This window comes from Pteropus alecto, unplaced genomic scaffold (genome assembly GCF_000325575.1).
Source record: "Pteropus alecto unplaced genomic scaffold, ASM32557v1 scaffold3, whole genome shotgun sequence".
Taxonomy (NCBI): Eukaryota; Metazoa; Chordata; class Mammalia; order Chiroptera; family Pteropodidae; genus Pteropus; species Pteropus alecto.
Genome location: NW_006442484.1, coordinates 32,442,032 through 32,466,928, shown reverse-complemented (window position 1 = coordinate 32,466,928; position 24,897 = coordinate 32,442,032). Strand labels below are relative to the sequence as shown.

Genomic DNA, 24,897 nt, shown 5'->3' with positions numbered 1-24,897 from the left:
AGACTTCAATCAGCTAATCCTATAAATAAACGTGATATTATGAACAATGGTGTTATAGCTTATACTGACAGCCAATCTCAGGCAGCATAGAATGTGGTTAGGAGCATGGGGTCTAGAATTAATTGGCCTGGACTAAAATTCCATCACCGTTACTTCTTAGCTGTATATTTCTAGATGACATGCTTCACTGTTATGTTTCTGTGTTCTCTTCTATAAAACTGAATTAAGGACGTGGTTCCATAGTGTAGTGGTTAGCACATCTGCTTTACACACGGAAGGTCCTGGGTTTGTACTCCAGTAGAGCCATGGTCCATAGTCTACAGCTATGCCACCCTGAACAAGCCTGATGTCTGATCTCGGAAGCTAAGCAACGTCGGGCCTGGTTACTACTTGGATGGGAGACCACCTAGGAAGACCAGGTGCTGTAGGCATAAATAATAAGAAAATAAAATAAAACTGAGTTAATAATATCTTGTTTGTGGATTGTGAAGATTAAATGAATTAATTCACATAAGATGCTTAGAACAGTGCCTTATATAGTAAGAACTCAAGTAACATTGACTATTATCTTAAAAGAAGCTGGAAATCTGGACTTGTGTACAGGCCAGGCTACCTATTTGGCAGCTTTGCTTTTAGAGGAAGGCAGGTCACACAAGGCCTTGTAGGTCATGGCCAGGCTTTTAGTTTTTATCACAGAGCAATGGTAAGTCATGTTAAGTACAGAAGTGACCTAATCAAATGACACCTTTTTTTTTTTCTTTTCAAAAGATCTGGCACCTGGGAACAACTGAGTGAGCTACACTGAGTTGAAATATAAGTATGCTAGACTGGATGGTTTACAGTAACAATATCTTAGTATCTTTTATTCTGATTGCCACTTGAAGAACTATTCCTAGTATAAGTACTTCCTTTAACAAGTCCATATGAGGCTGTGCTGGCACCTTGCTTATTAGCAGGTTTCAAGTGCTTACAGAACCAGGCAATCTTCTGTTACCACACTTACTGTAACTACCTTTTGAAGAATAGCTTCATGGCTAACAATCCACTTATAAAGGAGGAAAATCCATTTGTTATAACACTGTAAAATGTCATTTGATATAAAGGTCAATTATCACCATCATTATCATGGGAAATACACCACAGGCCTCATTAGTTAAGGTTCTCTTTGAAAAAGGACTATACATGCATATCCAACATGGACCAGGTAGTTCAGTCATTAAAAGTTCAGAGTGTGAAAATGAAGAGAAAAAAATCTTCCTAAGACTAGACAACATGCATATTAAGAAGAAATGCTAACCATGAACCATAAACATCTCTAACATATTTGAGAAATCAAGACAACAATGGATACTCTGAATAGCAGAACTTCAATGCTTCAGTTCTCAAAGCTAGTTAAACTGATGCAGAATTAGCTCAGTATCAAAAGGCTTTGAAAAATATGCAACTATTCATATTCTTATTATGCTTACTTTTTAATGTTCACACATACTACGGATTCTTCAGTCAGGCTGGTAATAGATGAGGAAATAAGAACTTAAATAAGCTAATAATAAATTTTACTGGCAGTTTTAAAATACTTTGCAGAACTCTGATGAAAACCAATTCCTTTCTGATTACCTGTTAATTTCTCTATCTCTTAATTTTACCTAAATGAATTCTTAAAGTAGAACATAATCCCAAATTCAGTTGGTTGTAATAAACATTAATAAACTCAAGAATTAAAAATAATAATTAACTTTACCTACAGTATTTTTTTAAATAGTAGGGTTTTAAAAAAGTTTCAAAATACTATCAACAAACAATAAAAAACACTCCCCCAGACTGTAGGTTCCTCAAACACTACCTCAGTGCACAAACATTACTTTCCAACCGGACCCACTGATAGTCTCTATAACATTATATTATATATTTTGTCACTAATGCCTACTTAGAGCTAATTCATGTCTAGGTGGCTCTAGTGACTCATGAAATTTATACGAGATTATCAGGAATCATGTACTGCAAACTGAAGATACAAACCTCAACAATATAAGGACAGAATGAGAGGAGAAATGATAAAAACAAAAACAAAATACATGTCAGGAAGTACAATTTGTTTGTAATACAGAAAAGAAAAAGTAGAGAAAGGATCAAGAAGTCTCAGAATGGCCATAGAGATTAGGGAGCCTTTGAGAAAAATGCATTAACAAAGAACAGAATAAGTAACTGAAGACAAAAAACTAACTCCACCATGAGAATTGGACAAACAAAAAACAAATAAAAAGAAATCATGCTAAGTAAAATAAGTCAGACAGAAAAAGTTGAAAAACACATGATATCACTTATATGTGGGATATAAACCTAAATGCAACAAACAGGATGGATAAAAAAGAAAGGAAAGAAAAAGGAAGAAAAGGAAGAAAAGGAAGAAAAGGAAGGAAGGAAGGAAGGAAGGAAGGGAGGGAGGGAGGGAGGGAGGGAGGGAGGAAGGAAGCAAAAGAAAACCAATCATAGGTTTTCTAATCCTTATCGCAATTTTTCAAAAGATATCAACTTTTCCAAATCAAAATACTGATTTTTCTAAGGACACAATGAACAAATGAACAAACAGCTGTTCACTGGTGATTTGAGATAAGCCAAATGACTATTTTTGATGTCTAAATTTTAAGCCATATCCACAATTATTTACTGTTTTCGCACTGGGTGGGGAAAAGCTACTTTAAAAATTAATTGGTCTATGTATAGGCTAAGAACTACCACACATCATAAACCTTAAGAATTCAATTCTCTCTCTTCAACCTGTTATCTGCAAGTAAAATTTCAAAAAGTTCAGGAGGGTCACAGGGTATTAAGAGAGAAGTTGATCTGACCCCTCTGGGGAAAACAACAAGAACAAAAACTACACTGCAAATGATTTTAGGGGTGTTAAAAAAAGACTGCTACAAATATCAAAGACAGATGAAATGCACAGGAGTGAAAGACAATATTAACAGGAATAATAATATGAATAGGTGTACTACCATCCAATACAGTGATCTGTACTTTCTCTAAAGTTGCTATTTCAAATTATAAGGCTCTAAGCCTAACTCGGGTTATTAAAAAAAAAAAAATTAAATCCCACTGACATTTTCCTTAGAGTAAGAAACTTCAGAATAAATCTAGACTAGCACTACCCCATCAAACTTTCTGTGATGACAGAAATGTTGTATATGTATGCTGTCTTGTATGATAGGCACTAGCAATTTGTGGCTATTGGGCACTTGAAATGTGGCTACGGTGACCGAGGAACTGAGTTTTTTAAATTTTAATTCATTTAAATGTAAACTCACATAGACAAATGGGGCTAATTGATATATATAAGAAAGCACAGACAGTTAATTAAGGCATGACAGACCACAGTTAACAAATCTATTAACTTTATCAATATTACTCTAAGTAGACTATAATAAAATCTCTAATATTAACAATGTTTTAATATCTGACCCTAAGACTACAAACTAATTTGGCACCATTTCATAATACAGATGGGTGGATAATGTCCTTTTGTATAATCAGTTTCGTAGTTTTTATGTGCTTTCTGGCAGTCAACACTTCACATGTACTTTACTCATACATTATCAGTCATTCCTAAAAAATTTTCTTTCCCCAAAAGTAATCTCAATACTTGTAATAAAAACACTTGAAATTAGCCAACAAAAAATAGGCAAAGGATCTGAACAGACATTTTACCAAAGAAGATATAGAAATGGCCAATAAGCACATGAAAATATGCTCAAATGTCTTTAGTCATCAGGGAGATGTAAATCAAAACTATAATGAATTATCATTTTATACCCACTAGGAGAGGTATAATTAAAAACGGACAATGCAAAGTGTTGGTGAGAATGAGAGAACTGGAACCGTCCTACAGTGCTGGTGGGAAAAGTGAAATAGTGCAGCTGCTGTGGAAACGGTGTGGCAGTTCCTTAAAAAGTTAAACATGAAGCTATCATATGACCCAGCAATTGTACTCCTAGATGTATACCTAGAAGAACTAAAAACATATGGCTACAGAAACACATACAAATGTTCATAGTAGCATTTTCTTAATAGCCAAAAAATGAAAACAACCCAAATGTCCATCAGCTGATGAATGGATAAGCAAAATGTGGTAAATCCATACAATAGAATATTATTCAGTCTTGAAAAAAGGTACTGATTGATGTTAAAACACAAATAAATCTTGAAAACATTAAGTAAAAAAGGTCTGACATGAAAGTACACATATTGTATGATTCTATTTATATGAAATGTCCAGAATAGGCAAATCCACAGAGGAAGTAAATTAGTGGTTCCCAGTAACTAGGGGAAATAGGAAATGACTGCTAAACAGGTTCAGGGTTTATTTTGGGGGTGATAAAAATGTTTTAAAATTAGTGATAATTGCATAACTTTGTAAATGTACTAAAAACTACTTAACTACTTTAAAGGGATGAATTTTATGGTATGTGAATTATATCTCAGATTTAAAAAGCACTTCAATTTTTGCTTTAAAATTTTTGTTAATTTTCTATTTATATAATTTTTCTTTAAACATCATTGAGATTTTTTTCCTCTCTAAAGAAATACTGGCCATTTTAAAAAATGATTTTGTGTAAGAAGAGATTTTTATAAACAAAGATTCTATCTATACAAGATGCAAATTTTAAAAGTTGCTACTTACTTAAAATTAAGAGGGAAACAGTCAACAGAAATCAGGAAAATCTCTTAGCTGGAAGTGACTTTTGAGTAGAAAAGGACAGGTATATCTTCTGGCCTAGAGATATTAGGATAAGCCTGTTCTATGGCTCTCCCGGAGAAGCAGTAACAGTTTTGAGCTAAAGTTTGAGAAGACTGAGCCCTTTTCTTTCTGACCTCCTCTGCTGACAAAGGAGGGATCTGAGAGATGAAGATTTAAGCCACAGGGCAGCCTGGTTGATGTTAGAACTGAGGTAAAACCATGGAGTCAAGTTATGGATAGGCCCTGGATTACAACATTAAGTAAGTAAACATGAGAAATGGGCTGAAATTTCTCTTCTTAAAGATAAAAAGAGAAATTGGGGTAAAGAATAAGGCAAGTAAGAACAGGGAAGTACAAAATTTACATAAATCCAGAAGAAATCATAAATGCTTTAGAAATACATTTCTATTTCATGGCTTGAAAAAAAAATCGTTTGTCTGGGTCATATAGTAAGTCAGAGACTAATAAATCAAAGAGTAATTAATACTTAGAAACTCTTATTCAGCTATCATCAATGACACAACAGAATCACTACCTGTTGTAGGTTAATGAAGTCTTTTTCCCCTTAAAATGGATGCTATTAGTTGAATTCTTTTCCAAGCTGATAAATATGTCAAGTCTTATTTTAAGTACAAAAATGTCAAACTGCCTATGGAAGCTTAAACAGGAATCTATCAAGAAAAGAATTGAAAAATTATGCTGCATTTAAAAGTTAGCTAATTAACATCTAAGTTGTTTGAGAGTGTAAAGGGTTGAAAAAAAAATGATGCTGCTTAAGCAACTCCTGCTAACAGAAAAATAAAAATAATAGAAACCTCCTGGAGAAGGCTAACTTGGGAACCCAGGCTAGAAAAGGAATGGGAATAAGTCCTTTCCAACAGAGTATTTAGTGGGCGGAATTTACTAACTCTAATACCAGGGGAAAAGTGACAGGAAATCATAACCATAACAAAGTTTTCAGCCATCTATAAGGCCATTTTATAAAAATACATAAATGTAGTAAAAATAAAAACATAATGAAAAGGATAAACGCCAACTTCAGAAACATTAAGCAAATCTGGTAAAACAAGATTTCTTAAATTTGAAGGATAATTTCATGGATGGTCATTACATTATTCTCTGTACTTTTCTGCATTTGAAACTCTAAACAAAAAAGTCTTATGATCATTAATGATCACCAGTTTCATTTACTCCAAAAGTTTAAATTATGTTTTTATACTACCAAAATATAATGCAGATGATTCATATTTTGTGTTTTACCATGCTGATCAAGGTGTAAGTCATTACTAATAATTTTGATGATTCAATAAAAATATTTACAAATCTACTTAACAAAAAAAGATAAAATACTGCCAGGGTAGAGCAGTGGACAGTAGGCAGGTAACACACGCTAATGATTACATTTATCTCGATTAGTACAGCACTTCTAAAATGTGTGATTATCTTTTAGTGCAAGGAATTTATTGACCACATATATTACCAGCCAAGTCCAAAGTGTTTATTAAACTTTGAAAGTCAAAGTCAAAGCATGCCATCTGCTTGTGAGCATCTCATCTTACAATACTCTAATTTACTAAATAAGAGAAACAAAACATACAATATGTGATTACTTTTAAGGTCCAGAGATAATTCGAATAGTCTCCTAATTAAAAAAAAGACAAAATCAAAAACAAAAATTCTCAAAATAACCAAAATAATGATTATGTCCTTATAATCTGGGAAAAGCTAAAATTCCTCTTTATTCGACAGCCTCACATCTTGTAGCTAACATGAGGTTAAACTTCAAACCACACCCTTTCAAAAACAAAACTGCAAATTCAAGATCTCAAACCTTTGCCAGTATATTTTAGAACACTGAGAATGTTTTTGCCTGAATCGGAAATTTCTCTCTAGACCACAAGAGCTGAGAGAATCAACTTTGTCCCTGGTTTATCAATAACATATATGAAGCAATATTATAATTATCAACTTATTCATCTGCATACCTCAGAAGCCAGTCCTTATAGCTTAGAGGGCATGGGCCTTTAGACATTTTTTAAATCAGGAAATTGTCACCAGTAAATTGAACCTCAGACTTATCCCAGTTGATCGATATGACAGCATAATTTCAGGAAACTCTGTTGGTAAGATGAATATTTCCCTTTACAGGGTCTTTCTCTTGCTGCTTGGTTTCCAGACAAATCAGGCCATAGTTAATATTTCAGTGGCACAGGAACTGATACTTCCATTGCAGTGAAGTAGTTCACTGACTCTGGCATGGTTTTCTCCAATTCCTTATTTGTTAAAAGAACATCTCCAGCTGAGTTGCCCTAGATCATTTCTTGTTTTTAAATTTAAGGGGAGTAGAGGAGGGGATTAAAGTCCTAAATTCTCATCTAAATTAGCTAATGGGAAAGACAGAACCTTGACCAGGATGCTACTATGCAATCATACTGGACCTGCAGTTTTGAGAGTTTCCTATGGCCTCGAAACAGTTGAGCCCACCATCAACTCCTGTCAATAAGTTTTCTTCCTCTCCTCGGTGCACATGATGGGGCAGACTGTAGAATAAAAGCTTATGGAATGCACCGATCTCCTACGTGTGTCTTCCCTATCAGGCACAGCATTATGCATGTAGAAATCTATGGTTTGAAGCAAGTTTGAGCCAAAATGACAGGTCAGGTTCAGACTCCAGATCTAAAGATTTGGCCATTGCCAGTACTGCTAAATCAGATACCTAACCCGTGCTTAAGATTTCTGTAATTACTGATAATAGTTTTACTGCTTTACTTTGATATTATGACTAATGGGTACAAACTGGTTTGTATCTTGAATTTGTTTATTTCTGGTTACCCACAAATTCAGAATAGGAACAATTCTTGTATTTCTGAAGGAAAGACTTTATGTAATGAAAACCTGCAGCAAAATCTTGTGATAAAGTGCCTCGCAACCACACAAACTTTGATAATGTGAATTTATGCATAAAAAATTATATATAACTAAACTGGCACTCGAATTCCTGGAATTTGTGGATGGCTAACTTTGTAGGTAGGCAGACTTACTTTAGTGACTTCATTAAGCTTGTAGTGAGATCCAGTTCCACATTTCACAGGACTGAATTAATTTTGTATCCAACTAATACTATCATGGCAGGGTTTGATTGCACCACTTCAATTTTTAAATTGGCTAGCTAGGTAGCATTGATAGGCCTTTCCTGTTCCATGTTTAATTCTTAGATTTAAGTAAAATGACCACAAGACATGATACTTGAAACAACAAACTTAACTGAATTACATTAATAGATACAAATCCTGATGGAGATTTCTTTAACACATCACTCACTGCCACCTCACCAATATCATTTATACAATTTCTAGAGCCAAGGATTTTGTTTAATATACCTTTAGTTTAGCTTCTCACATGTACTTGTCAATATCACAACGTACCACTAGACCAAAACTTCAAGTACTAAGACCAGCTACTTAACGTGAAGCAGAGAGATTCTCCTGGGTTCGGCAATTTCATCAAGATAATAAATCCAAGAACAGACTGAGAGGGCCATTTGAAAGTTTTGGTGACACAGAATAAACAATTTACAGATCAACTACTTGATTCATTTTACATGGAACATTTCAATCATTCAGTAAAACTGTGTATCTTATATTTACTTTGTAGAAAAAGGTACATTTTGAACATGCAAAACATTTTTATTCAGTTTTTTTGAAGACGTTAAATGTCAAATTGTGGGACTACTTCGGGATTCCACCACACTTGTGTGTGATGTTTTTTACTTAGTACTTCCTAAAATTTAAAAGCATAAAGTAGCAATTACTATACAAAAATAAAAAATAACTGACATAACCTAAAATTGAACACAAAATTAAGCCATGAAATAACAGAAAGAGACGTCAACTCTCAATAAGATCAATACACCTTTACGACCTGCCTAATAATTTTGGGATATTAACATGGTATCTGATTTCAGCTTCAGGCCAAGACTTATGTCTTATTGTTTTTCAGCTGTGAGACACAGACGTGCCTTGGAGACTGAATGACAAAAATGATATCAGTAACACAGATTCCAAAGACAATGTACACCTGCTATGGTTTCCTGCCACTCACCCTCAAGTCAAATTTCCCTAATAACTCCTCAACAGTAAGCAAAGGCAAGATGACCACTGGAGCAGCAAGCTGATTATCTTAAGCAGTAAAGCAGAGATGTGGCCTGCAGAGAACAATCCGGCACCCATCAAGGGAAGGGCTCATCAGGAGCCAGGAGGCCCAGCCTGCAAAGACTATTCCCACAAAAGATGACCAGGCTGCAGATATACACAGACATGACCACTAAGAAAAGCACCTCTGCCTCCTGATCCAGGCATGCATATGAACCTGAATGACCACCTCTCCAGATCTCAGGTCCTTCAGCTGTTAGAAGAAGGGACTGCATATGATTTCTAACATCCTTCCTTGGTCTAAAAGTCTTTTGTTTGATTCTATAGGCATTAACTTCATCAGCAGTATCCTCACAGTTACCCTCAAATAAGTGTGTTCATCTATTGCTTAACTTTAATGTAGTTGTAAATTTAAAAAGGAATTTGAAATTTAAAAAGTTATTTATAACAAAATGCCACCTGTGCTCATCCTACCTCTGGATTCAGGTAAATATAGGTGGGTTCTACTTTCTTCTTTTGTGCTTCTCTGCATTTAAAGATTTTTCTACAAAGGTATGGATCACATTTATAATCAGAAAAAAAAACTTTTAAAGTGGATTGCCTTACATTTAAAATAGCAGTTCTGAAATCCAAGACTAACACTTTTATTTCATTAAAACTACAGAGGATGAGCCCTTACTTCAAAACTGCAGTAAAGGGATTGTAAAATGTGACACCATAGCATATTTTCACTGTGTATATGGACGTCGACAACCAGTTATATAAATGTAAACCTGAAATCATGTCTTTAATATTCAGTTACTGAGATATGATCACACATGTTCCTACAATGCTCCAATGATTTCCTGATCACATCTAAAACGATCAGTGTACCAGTCTTCTAAAAGAACTACTTTAATGTCTCAAGTTAAAAAAAAAAAAAAAAAAAAGGACGTTTCTTTTTTTTATTGCAATTTATTTATCCTAACTCTTTTGGGGCAGAGGAAAAGCTAAGAATCATCTGAAATCTGTTGTAAGCTATAACTCCTCTAAAAAAATTTCATATACTTAAGTCCCCTGTTACTTATAGTACTTCAAATGTCTGAATATTTATGTAAATCGTAACTGTCTGTGTTGAGTTGAAATTCCCCAGAACCAGACACAGGCCAAGGATTTGAGTGCAAGTAATTGACTTGGGAAGTGGACAAGTGAGATAGGCCAAGGAAGGAAGTCAATACAGGGTGCATTAATGAGTAGGTTACTGCTGTGAGCAATGACCCCTGAGGACTTCTGGGAGCCTGCAGAGGGCAGTCCTCAGAGATGTCTCAACTAAGGGGTGAAGTTGTTGAACTACTGATCCAGCTTCTGTTACTTATCGGTTGAGGGCTGCTCCTAGGAATGATAATTTCCTGGCACTTCTGATGTGACCCAACACCCCTGGCAGAGAAAGTCTTCAAGCTCAAAGTCCTAGGTGCTTGCAGTTAGGAAGCTGTTGGGTCAGAAGACAATAATCTGATGGTGAGTGCCATGGGATGTGAGCAGGAGGACACAGACAGAAAATGCTGCCACCATTAAGTACAATAAGAAAAATGCCTTTGCTTAGATTAAAATGCAAACTACAATCTACAAACACTTACTGGGCACCCATTCTGTGCCAAGAACTCTTTTGGGAAATGACGATTAAAAAAAGGAATAAAGTCAGTTTCATGACTTTTAGTCCACAATATAGTGGGGAGACAACACATAGACAGGTTATCTAAAAAGAAAGCTCTAATAAAAGAATTTAAAAGTGGGACAAGGGTTTTTGGCCTTTCAAGTGGAAGGATTATCCTCTTCAAAGCAGCTATAATAATACATAACATTTCTTCTAGGAGAAAGGAAGAGCAGAGATTTCACCGTGATGACAGCAACGAAACCACCAAACAATCTGCCAATTCACAATTTTCTTCAGTTCACCAGAAAGCTGAAACCTCAGTATAACCAACTAACCTGAAATTAAGGGAAGAGAAGCATCTTCAAGGATGAACTTGCTTACCTGGAGAAGATACTGCTAAATTCTGGTAAAGAGAAATGAGCTAGAATTTGTACATTGGTAAAGGCTGAATGTAGGCAAGCCAAGAAAAGAGAGAACCCCTTAGGGCTACAGACAGGAAGTGAATTCACTCTCAGGTTCTTCTCTGTGGACCTTCCCAGCTGCTAACATAAAAGACTGGCCAGAGTTCTGAGATACCCTCCCACTAGGTACAGGTCTGGGGGAGGGGAACAGTAGCCATTGTCAGAAAGGTACAAAATCCCACCTGAATCCTTCTCTCCAATCTCTACTATGGAACAAAAACCTTAAACTGTTGAGGGAAAGGCAAACGATAACAACAAAACTCTAACTTCCTTAGGACACTGGAGAAAGCACATTGCAGCTGAAAATTTCTGTCCGTATAGCTAAGTAATCCCATTTTATGAAGTCTAACTTAAAAACATCTTGCTTGTTACAAACACAGCTTCAACTCCCTGATCCCACCCTTCAGCCAAGCCACCAGCCTAAGGCCCTCCTCAACGAACACTCTGTAACAACCTAGGGTGGAGGAATCTTTTAGGGCCTTGGAGGTGAAGGAGAGAAAATCATGACCCTAGAGGGAGGGGGCTTTGGGGGAAGGCACGTTTTCAGATGAAGACTTGAGCATGGTTATGGATGGAGCAAGGAAAGTCAAAGAATAGGATTGATATTAATCAGGGAGTTAGGAGGATGGGTTATAAATCACTTAGCATGAATTTTCTACTGAATGTTACATCAGTGTAGTTGCTTAGCATGCAAGTTTAATTTTTGTTTAAAATAAGGGGAAAAATCCTACATGAATAGATTCCTGGATTAAATTTAGTATCAGATTTAATTTTTACAGTCAAGAACAATTAAATTGTCTGCTCGTATTTTCTGGATCACGAGAGCTATTCACACTGAAACGTCTAACATTTTGCTCATTGTCAAAAAAAAGGCTTCGAGTGCTGACATGAAGAATTGTGCTTTATTCCAAATTGTGCACATCACTGCGGTAACAGAAGCTCTTCACACATATGAGAGAAGACATACTGGAAGCAAGATTCAGCTCTTCTAGTTCATTTGACAGAAGCAGTGGCATCCAACCTAAATATCAATGAATGCCTGTTTGAATATTTCTTCACTCTTATTCATAGCTACAAAATCAGGATAATTTCCTTCTATTAACTGCAATTTATTGAACTAAACATTAGTTCAAAGAAAAGGAGCACTAGTCATTGAGAAATAATTCCATTGTAGATACCACATTAAACTTAACAAAGGCATTTAAACACTTCTGATTATTGAAAAATTAAACATCTTTAAATTCTCATTCTACAGGTAGCCAAAACTTAAACATATCTTATCAAATGGTTTCTAAAAGATATACAGTGAAATTGTATTCTTCCTCAGCTCTTTCACAACTCCAAAAGCTTTAAGTTCAGTACAAAACTGAAAATTAAAATGAATCCAAAAAAGGTGAATGAAAAATTATCTTCAGACTGACTCTACCAGTTCTAATGTCTATACAAACGAGCTGAGTCAGACCTGCACACTAATTATAGCCTGTACTTCCCCCGATGAGGAGGGTCAACCACATAATTTCTTAAAAGCAGTGAAAAATAAAAACTATAGGCTATAGCATACATTTGTTATATGCTAAATGATAAAAATATCAAATGCTACGATAGATCCATTTAAAGCAGCTCAAATTGTACTTCAGTGTTTTTTTGTTTGTTTGTTTGTTTGTTTGTTTTTTGCTGTGAGGCTAGTTTATGGAAAATTTTAAATCATATAAAATGTGTTTTACAAATCAACATTAAAAAAAATAAGGGAAAAGGAGAGCTCTGCTTTGATTTTCCTGTGGCTAGAAAGCAAGGTAATACTCTACATACTAAATGAATTATATTTTGCATGTGGGTTAACTTACCCTGTATAACTAAATTTCTATGGGTTCCAGGAAGTTTTCATTTTAATTTCTAAAGCAAAACTACGAATCAAAGATGTTTAGCACAATATCTTCCTTCCTTTATTCCCAGTATCATGAAAATTTTTAACACAACCTTCTTGAGGACAAGCCTTTTATACCTTGCTGCCCCTACAGGTCTCAGCATGCAGAATGAATGGAGTAAAAGGCTCTGTCAGATCTAAAGTTACTACATAAATGAAGACATTAAGCCTTTCAGTAATCAGTATGACATTTCTGGGATCTCTCAGGCACAGCTGTGACTATAATATCACTTCTAAAAGCTAATGCCCTTAGTTTAGGACATAAACAAAGAAACTAAGTCATGTTAATTTCTGCAACCCTACTACTGGTACTCAGAAATAAATGGTTATTGTCTAGAATTCACTGAATTCTATTGAAAATTTCAAAAGATAAGCCCAATAAAGTTTAAAAAAGAAAAAAAAAAACTTGATGAGATTTTAAGTGAAGGCAAAAATATCACACATCCTTGTATATCAAATGTTTTCCATAATTCATTAATCAAGTATTTACTAACTACTAAATAACAACTTTTTTGTTTCAGTATGAAAAGTGAACCACAAACTAAACTTATAGTATATTTAACACTCTTCGAGAGTTACTTTTTATTCCTCACTGTGACTTTCTTACTTACAATTTCCTTTTTTATGACATGAAGGTATTATATCACCAATTTTATAGAGTTATTAGAAAAATTAAAATAATGCTTTGGATACTGGAAAGCTATATTATTTTGCTTTGTTACTATAAAAGCAGCCACTGTTTTATTATTTTATTTATAATTGGTCCCAGCTTATTCTCTATAACAGTTCCAACAGAACTCTGCAACAGAAATGTCCTGTATCTGCCTATTACTACAGTCGCTTGCAAATGTAGTTAGTCAGCACTTAAAATGTGGCTAGTGTAGATAAAAAACTGGACTTTTAATTTAAAAATGTAAATAGCTTATGTGAGTAGTGGCTACTCTCTTGGACATAACTCTCTATGTTCAGAGACATAATATTTTCACTGTTAAAACAAATTTCAGGAGGTAAAAATTTGTTTTCTCAACCAGTTTTCATTCTTTTCATTGTGAGACAGTACTGTATGAAAATAAAAGACAACAATTTAGAGAAGTAAAATCTCCACTTAATATAGCTTATTTGGCAAATGGAGTCTTTAAAAACAAACCAATGGAAATTCCATTTCAATGTAGCTTACTTGGTAAATGAGGTCTTAAAAAATCTAAGTGACATATATCAAAGACTGGCATATACTAGGTGCTTAGAAAATCACTATTAATGAAAGAAAGACAAATGAGAGGCTGCATTTCTATGTACATCTCAGTGTGCCTGAAAGAGAGGTTGACCTTGGCCTCTAATATCCTCCAATAGACACAATCTCTACTTCATGAGTGACCTCTACTTGAAATGTTCCAATGTGATCGATTATTTTATGAAGCGCACATACGAGGACCTTCCCCTTTAGAAACTACAATCTACTCGTAGAAAAGAGGCAAGAGAAGGTTAACCAGTAGAAATTAACAGTCCAATACAATAACAGAAAAACCACCACGGGAAGTTATTAAAAGCTAGAGAATAAGACATCTGGAGAAAGAGAGAGAATAGTCAGTCAGGTCACACACACCAGGAAAGATTTGAACTGGGTTTAGGAGGGCTGCGATGATTTAAATGTACGTGGAGGCAGGGAACAGTGAGCAGAAACTACTTTTGCTCATGTGGAATGTTCAGGAAGGAGAGTAATCAGGGCTTGATTGTGAAGAACCTTAAATGGTCGGCAGACTAAGGAGTTTGAAACTATCCTACAGGGTCAACAATGGGGAGTCACTGAAAGTTAGAAGAAAGAGGGACAACTAAGGTTGTAAACAAAGTATTTACTTATTCATTCACCCAAAGTAGGCATCTGGTGCTTAACATATGCAGGCACATTGCGAGGTGAGAGAATTACAATGATGGCTATGACACAGTTCTAACCTGAGCAGGGGCCACAACATAGCCAGGAAAACAGACACAGAAACTAGAACCCAATGTGACACATGTTCAGAGCTGAGTTATGTGCAAAGTGCTTAGAAGCATAAAGGGGAAAATTTAAATTTGGAAAGAAGGGCCAAGGAAGGCTTCACTAAGCAGGGGTCACTGAGTTAGACCTTAAAGAAGAAAACCATGGGCTCACCAGGCAAAGAAGGACATACTAATGACATACAGAAAAGCCTTCAGGAAATATACAATTTGTTGGGAAGATCAATTTCTACAAAATTAAAGGACTCTAAAGTAAATCATTCAAATATAGAGAAAGGATCAAATCCTTAAAAGCAGTGTTGTAAAAGAAGAATGGTACTTTATAGCTCTATTTTAGGATTGATCATAGTCATCGGTTATCTTCTCCATTCATATGACCATAGTCATCAGTCATCTTCTCAGCTATTGCTTATATAATCATAAGCAATACAGAACACAGTATATAACTAGGTAGTATTTTAAACTATGAAAGGAAACATATTTGACATTCAAGGTAGAAAGAATGTTATTAAAATCAAATTATCAATTGAAGACTATTTCAACATTTTTTTCTGGCAGAAATTGTATAAAATAATCATGTGAAAAGCAAGAGGGAAATTGGTGGGGGAGAGAATGAGAGAATTGTGCTTTGGAAAAATGCCTTCTCTTCTAGAAAAGAGGAGTCCTCACCTTTAAAACTATCAGATGTACTTGTTGGCTTCCATCTGACACCTGGATCGATTCCAATCACATACAAGAATACTGTCTTCATTTTACAACCCTACTTTGCCTGTTAGCACGGTACACAATAAACTTTATTTTTCAAGAATGTTACTTATGATTGTTTACCCCATACATAAGTAAAATTTTGAAAGAGCCAACATTAACAATTACGTTTTAAAATACAGTATTGTTATTGGAAATTAAAAATATCTGCTGTCTAAAACAAAACAAAATATAAACACACACACAAAAAAACCCTTAGACTACAAAGCAACTTCATGAATTCCACTTAAAATGAATGATGGGATTTTGCTAAAAATAAGGTAAACTCATAGGAAGTAGCATTTGTAAAACAGTAACAAAAAGTAAAAGACTTGATTTTTAATTTACCAAAGCTATAAATCTAACTTTTAAATTACCAAGGTCTCATGTAATTCAGTGTATAATTATAGAAAGAAAGCTTTAAAAATATATAAATTAAAAATATAATTTAGCAATTGCTTTCCTGGGCATTTCCGCCAGAAAAATGTAAACTTATAACTCAAAAACCCGTACACAGATATTTATAGCAGCTCTATTTGTAAATTGAAAATTATTATAAATTGTAAATAAGCCACATAGATGTCCCTCAACAGACAGTTAAAACTGTGGTACATAGCTATAATGGAATACTACTCAGCAATAAAACAAAAGTGAATATTGATACATGTAACAACCTGGATGAATCTGTAAGACTTATGCTGACTGGAAAAAAAAAACCCCTCCAAAGTTTCATACTGTATGATTCCATTTATATAACATTCTTAAAATAACAAAAGTATTAAAATGAAGGACAATTAGTGGTTGCTAGGGATAAGGAAGAGAAGTGGGAGTGTGGCTATAAAGAGACAACATGATCCCTGCACTCCTGTAGTTATGGAAATGTTCTGTATCTCGACGGTATCAATGTCAGTATCCTGGTTGTGATACTGTACTATAGTTCTGTGATGTTCCCATTAGGAGAAACTGGAAAAGGGTACACAGGATCTCTGTATTTTATTTTTTTATAATTGCATGTGAATTTGTAATAATCTCACAATTAAAAGTTTAATTTTTAATAATTTATTCAAATTTTACAGAGTGATTACTTGATGTTAAGGGAGCGCCCACTAAAATGTTAAAGAGTATTTCTAACTATACTATTAAAACCAAAGAAATATTTACTGCACCCATTAGGTCAAAACAAGCTATGAAATTTCCTGTTTTATTACTTTTAATGATTATATAATTTTTTAGTACTAATTATACTCATATCATTTTAGTAACATATTTTTCCTTGAAAATCTACATGTGTTTAAAATTATATTTACTTTTAACCTCAATCCAGCTGAGTAAGTCTCTAAGACCAAACAGTTTACAAAAGCAGGTTACAAAATGAAAAGAGGGCTCATATTAGGCAGAGGGAAGTTTATCCAAGAGTAATAGGTGAAGGTACACCAAGATTGAAATTCAAAACTCATTCACTCATTTAAGGTATCTAGAAAGACTAGAGGTCAAGATTAAGTCATGCTAAAAGACAAAGTCTCTGCTATCCAGAGGATCGGGGAAGGAGGCCATGGGAACACGGAACCAATATAACTTCAGTTACACTTTAGGATGGTGAATTTATGGATTATATTGCTTCTATTAAAATTGTATTCAGCGTTCCAAACAAGTAACTCACAAACATTTTGGAAGGTTGACACCTGCCAATATACTGTCCAAAGATTTCAGATTGACACATATTTTTCATCTGCTGACAGTCTGAGTTAGACTTTTAACAGCTGAGTTGTTTTATCACAGATCTCAAAATAATAGCAGTTTTTGATAAAGTTCAGTTGGGTATTCTGATTCCTTTTTCGGTGCTTTGTAAAAACCGACTCTGTTGTTTATTTAGACATTGACAAATTGACAATAAGTGGAAAATTCCCATCAGCGCATCAGTCTGAGATTCAAGGTAAGATTCAATGAGAATCTTTATTCTAACAGATGTCACGAGATATTTCAAAACATTCTTCTGTTTGTTCATAACAATGAAAAGGAATAGTTGCAGTAACAGATAAGAAGTTTGGACTTATAAAGGCACATAAATTGCATAAAGAATAAAGAAAAGCACAAAACAGAATAAACCAAAGTACTGCTGTATGAAAACAAAAATAAGAATTTACTTAAAATGGCAAGTCTTGAAGCATAAATCAAGGTGCTTCACAAATAACGCACAATTTTCATTGTGATTATTTCACATAAGCTACGTGGTAAAGTATTTCAAAAAATATAATCAAAACAATCATGTTCATGATTAAAACTTTCTATGCAATCACTATCTTACAGTTGGTAAGGAGCATTTTTTCAGATGCAGGCTTTTCTCAAAGAATCCACTGACAGTTTATGTAGCTGTCTATCCAGATTCTGGTAATGTATCAAGTAACACACACATAAAAAAGTAAGTTTAACTAAAACCTAGTTAATATCAAGTCATTTTGCTGCTCATCCTTAACACTTACAGAACAATTCTGCATATTTATATATTTTTATACCAATTTATATATCGAAGTTTTCTAGGACAATTTTTTCCAGTTTTGTCTTATCTTTCCCAACTAGATTGCAAAATTAATCACAGATTCTCCAAAAGTGGAGACTCAATACTGAATCCAACACAGACTAGAAAACAATCTGGGGAATATCATTTTTTGGCCACGAGATCTAGCGCAGAGTCTGATACAGAGCAGAGATATAACAAATACTGGGTGAACTCAAATGAAGGAGACAACTTTTAAAATAAGAGTTATCTAAAAGAGAACACAATACCTCACACACAGGATTCCAGCAAATATCTGAAGCAATAACTGTGTTCAGTCCCCTCAACTGCACCCCTGGTGGTACTCAGGAATAAGGTATTACTTTAACTAAACAGTCCTTGTTTCCCATTCCAGCCAGGCACAGGTGGCAGAAAACATGATGCACTTCACTACAAATTATTACTGGTTTCCATTTTACAGGAGTGTTTATAATTCTCACGAAGGTATGGAAACTGAAGAGCCTGTTCGAGTATTTACTTTGAACATGACACTGAGAATTCATTTAATATTGCATACATTAGTAGTATAATCGAGTCTACTTTTTGAAAACAATGTACTTATTGCATTAGCAAAGAGAAACCTGCCAATCTCAATATTTTTAAACTACTGTTTGTGAATGTATACATATGTAAGTTCTGTAGGGATTCCCCCCACCACCCTGTCTGTAGTGAAGAGCAGGATCTGGGAGAAGCTATATGCACTGGATTTTTAAATCGCTTAACACACGCATGCGCGCGCGCGCACACACACACACACACACACACACACACACAGCAATCCAAGTAAAATATCTGAAATCCATCACAATTTCTTAACACTGGTAGTTTGTCCATATTCAAAATCAGAGTTAAATAAAAAGTACTCATATTCTATAATGAGGTATGGATCAGCGAGTTTCTACCAACATAAAATGTTCATGGAAAAACATCTTTTTAGAGTAACAAGTCTGTCTCAGTAATTTAGTATCTTTGAGGACAAATCAAACCAAAACAAATGGTAAACGGGTCTTTCTCACTTTAATTCCTTCTGTTTCTATCCAACTTACAGAAATTTTAGTCTCAATTAAGGGTTAAATTTCAAATGTGCACAGCGGACTTGTTAATAAATGAATCCAAGACAGTAGCCACTGACTGCCAGTATGGAGTCGAATGTTTGTCTGGCTGCAACACTTACATTTTCAGAAGCTGAGCATTTTAGGCAAATAACTTCAAATTTTCCTGCTTATCCTGGAGGGTAAATTGTCATATTCTTGGGAAGACTGTACATTCTTGCTGAGGAAAAAAAATGTAATCAAAAGAGAGTGGTGAAATATAAGTATGTGAAGGCCTCTACAGAGAATCTAGTCTAACTCTTTCATTTTATACATGAGATAACTAGAGCTCAGAAGAGTTGAATGACTTGCTTAACGGATGCACAGCCAGGACTAGAACTAGAGTCTCTTGATATCTACTAAACCACTGTCTATTGGTTTACATCACAAATCTTGCAAATTTCTCTTCTAGTTTTTCTTGCTTTGGCAGTTTCCTGCCGATTTCAAGCATGATTAACTTTGGACAGAAAAGGTAGCTTAAAGAGTTAATTTATAGGCTGCAGTTCAGTCTACAAATGATTAACATTTTTGTAACACTTTCCTCATGGATTGACTTGAAGACATTGTATAAAATGACTACCGCTTAGAATTACAAATGCAATAGTTGTATACATATTTAAAAAGGTATGTTTTACATTGTACAAGTGTTTCCACTTGTGGCTCCTGCAATATGATACTATCAGTCTTCACTTTTTAAACCTTACAGTTAACTAAGTTGTATTTACCCAAACTTCCTACATGGGAGTTGTGTTTACATGCCTCTAAGTATTACCTACACAAAGAAGCTATAACTGTCCTATTTTAAAAAGGGCCCATATTTGATTTATTTTTCTGGATTCTCTTCCTTACAGGCAATCTCTTACAAACTAGCAAGCTCATAATAATTTTCTATTAATAGTTTACTTCTCATAATCATATTGACTAAGATAACAGAAAGCAAACCAATAATTTGCCTGACATATAGAAGATGCTACAGAAAGCATCATACGTACCATGGTGTAAGAATAAAACCAATGACTTAAATGTATTAAGTACTGGCCCTGAGCCAGGCCCTATTATAATTGCTTTACACATATTAACTCCTTTAGTTATCACAATAACCACATAAAGTATCTAGATACTTTAATCATTCCATTTTACAGATAAGCAAAATGAGGTCTAGGAGATTATATAATCTACCAAGTTACACACCTAGCAAATAGAAGTGCCAGAATTGAACTATGACAGTCTGGCTGCTAACCATAATACCTGCCTCATTGTCTTAATGGCACTTCTCATGGGTTTCACTCAAGGTGAAGGTGAAATCCCAAGGACTTTCCCTGGCCTAAACTACCATAGTTAATCTTGGTGGAAGCAGACAGTAAGATCCTGAAAATATATACTTTAATCCCTTCCCTTCACTTCCCAAAATGATACTGTTAAAAAAAAAAGAAGAAGAAGAAAATGAAAAGAAAGCTATTTAAGATGAATATGAAGGAGACTCAAAAGTTTCAAAAGAGAACCCCAACTCCTTGTTTCTATAATTTAGGATAAGAGGGGGAATAGGACTGATTATATATATGAATGTTTAGGAAACCATTTTTTCTTTAAAAAAAAAAAAAAGATACTGAGAACTGAGAACCTTGAGATGAAATGTATCTTAGATCAATGCAATCCAAACCCTGCATTTTTAAAAAGAATGAAGCTATAACCCAAATGTTAAATGGTTTGTGGAGGTCATAAGGTTTACTGGCAGATCTAATTTCCGGCTTAGGGTGCTTTTCATCTTCCTCTCATGTCTGCAATTTAAGAGAGAATTTATAGTAGACCAGAATTTTGGACAACATCTACCCAGTGTCTTAAAAGTCTATTTGTAAATGGGTTGTGGGTGCCTATGAATAACTGTATTCTAAGCTCCAGGCCAGGCTCTCAAAGCCTGCCTGCATAACACCCTGACAGCTCCATTTCCACTACACATTTTATGTAACAACTTTCCTATAAAATTATTTTATGACAAAAACCCAAATCCACTCTAAATTCAACCTGGAACACTAGGCACCAACTACTATATTCTATTTAAAAGACCCTGAAAAGGGGCTTTCTCTGCCTCTCCAAGTAGAGAGATGCATTCATTACTGGTAGGGTAAGGAGGGGGCGGGGAGGCAGGGAGGGGATCCAGATTAGAGAAGCACAGAATAAACACCTTTGGATATTTGCAAATCAGCTAAATTTATGTTTAATACAGACAATAACTATAGAAGTCAAACATGCCTCAGCTGTTGAAAAAAGAGGGTTACTGGTTCCCCTAGCTTCCTCCCTCCTCACCCTTCATTCATGAGTTCTGAACTTTGTGAGGGCTATATAATATATGTGCCTACAGGGATTGATATCTACCCAATCAGCAGGTATTATATGGTTCAAGAAAAATGCCTCACAATGATATGACTTAAAAAATTCAGATACTTCCATGTTTTAATTTATATATTTTATAATGCTAAAAATTTACAATCTTATCTCTAACGACATTTTATCATCTGCTATAAATCACTATATATGAGCCATAATAACTATATTACCAAGTCTATGAACAATAAATGATCAGCAATGTAGCCAACATTTATTGGTGTATCAAATAAGTCTAAATTATAAAAAGAAAAAAAATAATTTAGATGAATGAAAAGTGGACTAAGTTTAACTGAAATGTAACAATTTAGTTATGGTAACATAGCCCCCAAAAGAGTAACATTATTCTATTTAATTATTAAAGAGGCACGTGAGCAGCATTTGAATGCAGTACAACTTCTCAATTGAAACCAGCAAGCACATGAATTATTGCTCCTTGTGACTCAGGGTGTGATCTCACCCTAAAAGAAGCCTGTTATTTCTTACTGCTGGACATCAAACTGACCTGCTGACTGCTATTATCACTTACTGGCAGTATATGAAGCCTTATTCAGGTATGCTTAAAGACTTTCTCTCTGTTTGCAGCTCTTTGTAGTCACATTTTGGGCGTGAAATAGTTACTTTTCCGAACATATCAAGTCCACTGGTGTTTCAAATTCTTCTTCCCCCTTCAGTGCAAGAAAGGCACTACAAAACCATTTAACACATTGAAGAAGTAATTATCTCCCAGTATACTGAAGGTATGAAGGCAAATTCCCAAAGTGACATACAATTCTATGGATGTTTATGCCCTAGAATAACCTCTATTTTATCTCCCAGTTAAAAATGATGTCCATTTTTGAATTAAGCAATTTAGGGATTTACCTCTTGAATGAAACAGAAAAAACATTATAGAGCATTCTCAAAATATAATATTTCAAAGCTGTAAGGTGAAAGACTGGAGTTAACATATGAACGGCATCATCCAGGGTATGAAAATTCTCTATTTCAATCAATCCCTGGTCAGCAGTAAGGAAATCATTTAGTTTTAAATCTGGCAATAATTGGATTTTTAAAAATTAAGTGGATTTAAATAAAGTTAATTAAATTTACTTTCCCAGTTTGTGTAGCTCAGAAAAGGAAGAAAATTTCATTTCTGACTTTATATATAGACTTAATCCAAATACTTCAAGCCATACAATTGCTAAACTTTTTATTAAACTGAGTTTGGTAATAGTTTCTTTAAATTCAAATTATGATGTGAGAACTACTCATTGAATTAAATTTGGTTTATTCAGCTTGTAAATACAGCAACAACATATATATTTTTTTCTGGATGAATACCAGCTGCTTCTGCTTATCTTCTCTTATGCTCTCATCACTATCTTGCTCCCCTATCTCCCTCTAAAGATGAGAATTAACATAACTGGATACTTTGTTCCCCAAATTAGGATCTTCAGTATAACATATAAACATGAAATGCAGCACCTTCTCCTTACATAATAGTGGGGGGTGCAGAAGGAATGTACTTAGTCAAAACACAGTGTATGCTGTTTTGACTGTGAATGATCGATCACCTGTTTTAAAACTTCTTCTCTTCAAATATCTATTAACTATAGAATAAATTTCTAACTAAAAGCCTACCTTTACTTGAATGAGTAAAACTACCTGCACAACCATGTATATACGTTATCTATATACTTCAATGGATTATTTCAATTCCTAATATAACAGAGAAATTAAATGTTTTTACCTTCTAATCTTCATATTAAATCAAAATAAACACGTATTAAACTCCGCTGTAATATGATACCGTTACATAATATTTCCTGTTGGCATTTACAAACACCTCCCAATATCTTACACAGTGTGGCTAACTATTATTTAGAGTTAAACCTCTAAATTAGAAGGTCCACTTATTATGGGCATACCTGAAAAACAGTGTAGCAGCCAAAAAACACAACTTTTGCCAATGCAAAAGCTTTTTTTCCTTTTCTCTTTCTCCTTTCCATTGTGTTCTTAATTAAAAGGTGCTCATCATACTTTTCAATGCCCTTGATCCACCCAAAACAGATGTTGGAAGATAGCTGGACAATCAACTTATTATATTCCTGAATCCAAAACAAATAAAGTGTGGAGAAGCTTATAGCAAACTCAAACTCCAAAGTAAACTGTCAAATAAAAGCACACATAGTACGCTTCTCAACAGAAACACTTATTTTGGACATTGTTCTCATTTTCAAGTTGCCATTTTCCATAACTGTTTCACAGGAACCAGAAATGAAGATACTTCTATAGCAATATACTGCATTCAAAAAGAAAAGCAGTAATCTACTTTCCCTTTGTAAATAAAAGAATCTAAGCCCAATTCTAGAAAAGTGTCTTCTGTCTAAAATTTGCTTTTCTGTACTAAGGAAAATAAAATTTGACTAAAATGTATACTAATCATTATTGATCTTACACAAAATAGCAATTCTTTGAAAGTTGTAGGGCTGTATTTATTATTTTTTCAAACTCAGTAACAAAGAACTGAAATCTCAACTAATAAATTACATTTTTAAATATACATGATTATGTTGTCCCAGTGTTACTTTCAATGGTAACTGACACGCCCCGAATTTAACTGTACCAGACAGTTCTATCTGTCCCATCTCTGACCAAACACTGCTTCTCTGTTTCTATTCATTATATATTATAAGAGGTCTAAACACAGCCCAGTATGAGAAGAAAAATTACAATTCTTATAACGGTAAAGTGATGCATTCAAGATCTCTTTTGCAGAACATCCCCGTCCACGAGCATTAACAGGCATTTTTTGATAGAGCTAAAATACGTTGGCTGCAAGCTCATTACTCTAAGAACCTTCGGCACCCTTTTTTGCAGGTTTTCAGAAAACCCTCAGAAAAAAAAGGCACAATTAAAACCTTGCAAACCAAACTTGCCAAGAACCTTCTGCAATGATCAATAACCTTGGCTACACTGCCATCGACCCCCAATTCGTGGTCCTGGAGACCAATGCAGCAAATACCCAGGCAAAAGGCTGGGTAATACCCAAGAGAACTGCCGCGCTTCCCCTCCGCCGCCCTCTCTGCCGCATGGAGAGAGGCAAGGGGAGAAGAGTGGAGCGAACCTCACCAGCTCCGAAGATGCTCCGGTGACCTCTGGCTGCGCGGCGGGAGCTGGGCCAGGGAAGAGCTACTGCAGCCGCGGCGGGCCCTGTGGACTATGCCCCTGGTGCATTCCTC

General features: G+C 34.8%; 1 protein-coding gene and 1 pseudogene across 6 annotated transcripts in view; one reads left to right on the top strand and one right to left on the bottom strand.

The window, feature by feature from the left end:
- PKP4 (plakophilin 4) overlaps positions 1 to 24,897 on the bottom strand; it is a 222,404-nt gene that overhangs the window by 196,365 nt on the left and 1,142 nt on the right. Inside the window, exon 1 of one of the 6 annotated variants that reach the window (XM_015596612.2) lies at positions 24,788 to 24,897. The exons of 4 other annotated variants lie outside the window; for them this stretch is intronic. The gene's annotated coding sequence lies outside the window, so the exon portion shown is untranslated. The remainder of the gene's footprint in view (positions 1 to 24,787) is intronic. One more of the 6 variants, XM_025039484.1, reaches the window with a different exon arrangement.
- Positions 316 to 431, top strand: LOC112470848 (annotated as a pseudogene).